General features: G+C 48.1%; 1 long non-coding RNA gene across 1 annotated transcript in view; it reads right to left on the bottom strand.

The window, feature by feature from the left end:
• Nucleotides 1-2758: 2758 nt before the first annotated feature.
• Nucleotides 2759-5315, bottom strand: part of LOC144888858 (uncharacterized) — a 419197-nt gene continuing 416640 nt past the window's right edge. Inside the window, exon 2 of the long non-coding RNA XR_013621426.1 lies at nucleotides 2759-2927. This is a non-coding gene — a long non-coding RNA (uncharacterized LOC144888858). The remainder of the gene's footprint in view (nucleotides 2928-5315) is intronic.

The following is a 5315-nucleotide window of genomic DNA, read 5'->3' as shown; positions in this document are numbered from 1 at the left end:
TGCCAAAGTGTTCGGTGGTCAGGTGTGTGACCAAGTCGGTGAGCGGAGTGAGTGTACCGAGGTGTGAAAGAAAAGGTACGAGGAGAATGGGAACGGCTGCATGTATGAGCAAGAAAGAGGTAGCGTATGCATGTAAGCCTGCAGGTGAAGCGTCGACGGTAACCGGGTTAAAGGTTAGGTCGACTTTTAGCCGGATCGGGCCCTCGGTGCGTGCCGGGCTTCGCGTGCCGCGAGAACCAGCGGAGATCCGAGCCACGGCGGGTTCGAAAGGACCGCCGTGCGCGATCCACGCTGGGCCTCGCGTGGAGCGGCCGCGTCCGGGCTCCACTAGGCGGAGCGGGCAGCCCGATAGGAAGGGTCGTCATGGCGACCACTTTCTATTGAGACGTGCCGGCAGGTCGAGATCGGGACATTGGATGGCTCCACGCCGAGGTGGTGCATGGGATCTCGGCCCGGGTAAGCCTCCGTCCCTGCCCCGAATGCGGGGCGTATCCAGCCGCTGGCACAAAAGAACCCGCGTTCATTGCTCGGCTGTACGAAGCCGGGCTGTAGATGTGAATTGGCGCACCGAGAGGACCTAATAAGTAGACGGGTGATGGTGATAGTGATAGTAGTGATTTGATACAAAATTTAGAAAAGTGAATAGAATTGGCAGTAAATAGAAAATTTTTGACTTATGGAATCTGGACGAACAAAATTGATAGTGAGAGACCCCCGATGTGGTGGGATGGCAAATCCACCATCCCTCACAGAGTGGGGGCAAATGCGCAATAGTTTATGGGGTGGCTATGACAACCGAGCCAGGGAGGGCTTGGATAATGATAGGGATCTAGAAGAGATTGACATTAGGTAACGTTAAGTTTAGTTAGTGACTGATACCTGTAGTGGGGACGCAGGTAGATTAGTGTGGATTATAATGACGTGGGAGCGCAATAGTTTAAAGGGACGACTGGGAAGCGCAAGTTTCAGAGGGGAGGAGTTAGCTGAGATGATGCCGTGTGTGGGAGTGATTGAACAGGTGTGATTGCACAGGTGTGCAACTGAACAGGTGGATGGAGCAGTGTATGAGTGAGTGATGGTGATTGTGTATTGTGATGACCAAGTGGTCCAGGAAGAAAGGAGGGTGCAGGTGGCACCAGGTGAGATTGCACAGGTGTGCAACGACAGGTGAATGGAGGGCAGGTGTATGGAATAAATGGTATGGAGTATTGGAATGGATGGTCGTGGAGTGAGAATGGTGGAAATTGTGGAGTGGAGTGGATGGTGCGAAGGTGTGAATGGGGGAAGAGTGGACCCCCATCACGGATACCCGGGGCGGGTAGTGTAAGTGTTAGGTAGAGGGTACAGGTAAATTGTGGTTGGATATTGGCATCTGTGGTGCGGGTGACAGAATGGTATGTGGATGGGTGTGTTGGTGTTGTGGAAATGGCTGGGCGTGTAGCCTGTTAGTGTGTGTAGTTGGTTTGGGCACTCCACCACTGTAAGGATGTCGGCCAGGTGAGGCCGCAGGTGGGCTCTGGGAGCCGGTAGTAGTTGTGTGGATGGGGCCCGAGGATCCGGAGGACGGACCGGGGTAGCCCAGTGCCAGAGGGCACCAAGGGGTGACAGAGCCAGGAGAGGGGCTGTCCCCAGTTAGTTAGGTTAGGGTGAGGAGCTAGGTAAGCTCGGGTGGCAACTACAGTGGTGGAGGTGTGCAGGTGGGTAGACCTGTTGGGAGAGGTACACGTCGCAGCCCAGAAATTGTGCTAGAGCACCGGGAGATGAATCGGGGGAGTGAGACCCCAAATTGAGGAGCACCACAGTTTGGCCAATGGGAATTGGTTATTAGAACCCATAGTGTAAGTTGGCCAATGGATTGGCAGGGAAAGACCCCGGGTAGTGTAAAGTGTGTTAAAGTCATTTAGAGGATAGTTAGGATGAAGGATCTCCTCGCACCATCTGCATCCACTCACCTGAGGTGACAGGTACTCCACACCATGCCATGTTTTGATTATTTTTTATGATGCAAATGTTTGGATTGTGAGACGCATCATGACGTGGGTGTGACATTGTGCTTTGATGTTCCATCTCTGCCTCCTTATGAGGATTGATGATGAATTTGATGATGGCAAATTTTGAAGTAGAGGGATTGTGGTGACGAATTTGGTATAAGGGAAATATGGGGAAGACGTGACAGTAGTGACGAATTTGTAAATGGGTAGATTTTGTAAATATGGGGTAAGAGCAAGGGTAGTGTAGGTGACAGGGGGGTGACGTACGGTAGGGACGAGCTTTCTCACTTCGCCCTCCGTACGCATTTCACCTTGCATTGCCTTGTTTGACGTGTACCCTTGTGACCTTACCCCTCGCTCAATTGTCTTTCTTTTGTCTCCCACATGACCTGTGCGCCATTGGGTGCCGAGGGGAGCGTGCGTGAGGTGGCCATTGTGCGCCCGAGATTCCCAGAACCAGCATGCATTGCGTTGATGTACCACTTTATGGACCGCTGTTCTGCGGCCAAGTACCACTTGATGGACCCCAGGTTCTGGGGCAGGGCACCTCTGTTGGAAACCGGCCATAGTGGCCAGGGAATCTTGCTTGCGGACCTCGGTAAGGTGGCACCTATGCCAAAGAGGTGGACCACCCTTAGTTGGCCCCTGAGGCCCTAAATAAAAATGGACACAAGTTGTGTTTTTTTTAGGATGTCCAAATAGGCCGCATGAAGCCAGAAGACGTCGGGAAGAACATCGGCCCAGCAGAGAAGGAGAAGACCACCACCAGTTGTTTTGTTGTGTTTATTATGAACCATGGTAACCGCACCGGATGGTGTTTTTGGGTGCTTTGTGGTGTTTGGGTGCTTTTGGGTGCTTTGGTGGTATTGGTACTGGTGCATCGATGCAATGCGTGCTGTCTCCTCCCTCCCAAAAGGAATTTCTTTCTCTTGTTCCCTAAAAAGAAAAAGAAAAAAACACACAGGTCCTGGGTTGCGTTGTAAATAAGAAATCACGTCATTGTAAATAATGCTCCCCACCGTAAATGTATAGTTTCAGAATAATTCCGTAATTCGGTTAGCTGTGGGCTTGAGTCTGTTAGACAGGATGCAATGCAATAGGGGGACATACTTATTTGTGTTTTAAAATTGTCACACTCAGGGTCAGGTTAATTGTAGAGGGAATTACACCTACATGTCACACTCAGTTAAGTCTAGTAGGCCCGAGGACGTGCCTGAAGAAAGGAGGGTGCAGTGTAACGATTTTGAGAAGTGTAACGGGTTTTGAGAAGTGTAACGGGGTTTGAGGAGTGTAACAATTTTGGAGGAAGGGTAACGGATGTGAAGAGTATGGTTTTGGTATGGTAACATCCTGGTAATGTAAATAATGGTCGCAGCCGTCCTCCTAATTAATTTCATAGAACATACACGCAGGTCACGATATATCTTTTAAATAGTGTATTTCCTTATTCCATGTAGGCTAAGTATGTGTTTTCCACTAGATTGACTTTGCATTGTATCAAACAAAATAAGCGTAGGCCCTTCCAATTTCCCCAAAACCTCCCTTCCAATTGCCTTCCGCATTTTGGCTGGTTTTCTTCAAACCACCATTGGCCACGAGGTAAGGTTGGGGAAGAAAGGCGTGTCTCCACCTCGTCATAAGAAGCAAGGAGTGAACCAGCCCTAACAGCCAATCAACACCGCGGTGAGTGACCCGGTAGGCGCGCCCTCGGAGTCGGCGGCTTGATTTCGCTGGAGGTGATAAAAGCGACTGCAGGGGACTGCTTTACGAGTCCAGATGAGAGATGACTGGAGAGAGGCCTTGAGAGATACGCTGGGGGATGACCTGGAAGAGGAGCGCAATCCACCGCAAGCCCTACCTACCTACCTACCTACCTGCCTGCCTGCAATACCCCCCTGTCGTTGGAGAGACGCGCTGAACGGAGGGAGACGGCTCCACCCCAGGAAGAGGAGCAGGTGTGCCGAGCCAGCGCGTGACGGCCGCGGATACGCGACGGAGGTTTTCCCGCCAAAACCGCGAGGGGTGCTGCGGCCTCCGATTTTGCCTTCCTCTCAAGCAATCAACCTCGAGCCATTACCTGCCTGCAATATCCACCGTGTGAGTGTGAACGTCCTGTCCTACTCGTTTGTCTTGGGGATTAAGTAAATGAAATAGAATAAGTTAACAATGCACTGTGTGACTGCTCTTTTCCATCTATTGCTGTAAATAATATTGGTCGCTCTAAAATATTGCTTGTGCGTGTATAATAAATCTGTTCTTCCTCCAAACTCTGTCTTTCTTCTCTCTTCTTCTCTTTCGGTCGCTTTAGAGGTTTCCCAATTGAATATCCGTGGGGCGATCTGGTCAACGTCGGGTGAAATCGGGTTTTAATCGGGGAGTAACTGTTCGGACGCGGTTAAATACACCACCGCTCGGTCCATATAACATCTAAAAGCCGTGTCCGTAACAATATATATATATATATATATATATATATATATATATATATATATATATATATATATATATATATATATATATGTTGGAACCCATCTGTGGATCGGTCCCATCGGCCGATGAGTCTGACCCATCTGTGGATGCACGAGAAATGACAATGCAGACCCATCGGCCGATGTGTCTGCGCCATCTGCGGATGTGTTGTTCACCTTGAAGGAATGTGTTGACAGAATGGTGCTCTTCAATCAGGTACACAGTCATTGGAATTACATGTGGTAGGAATTTAACAGAGATGATTTTAAAATGTTTTATTATCTATTTCTACCCATCTATTTATACATTTTGTCAATACATTTTGTAATTAACAGATACATGGCAGTTTTAGTAAAGCTTTACATAACATACTCAACATTCATACAAAACATTAGGTGTTCTTCTGATAATGGCAGAGGGGAATGGTGGCAGGGTAGAGAGTGGCAGGTGCTGATGAAGGTGATGGCGAGGGTCACGAGGTCACAAACCACATGTCACGGACTGCTTTATAAACATTTATGACATCAATTGCTTATTTTTAGGTTCAAATAAACATACTCATCCACCATTGATGCATACACATTCCTTCAAGGTGAACAACACATCCGCAGATGGCGCAGACCCATCGGCCGATGGGTCTGCATTGTCATTTCTCGTGCATCCACAGATGGGTCAGACCCATCGGCCGATGGGACCGATCCACAGATGGGTTCCAACATATATATATATATATATATATATATATATATATACGTATATATATATATATATATATATATATATATATATGTATATCTCTCTCTCTCTCTATATATATATATATATATATATATATATATATATATATATATATAT

Source organism: Myxine glutinosa, chromosome 14, assembly GCF_964187855.1.
Source record: "Myxine glutinosa chromosome 14, kmMyxGlut1.1, whole genome shotgun sequence".
NCBI lineage: Eukaryota > Metazoa > Chordata > Myxini > Myxiniformes > Myxinidae > Myxine > Myxine glutinosa.
Note: the sequence above shows the minus strand (reverse complement) of the source record. Positions and strands in the feature narration are given on the sequence as shown.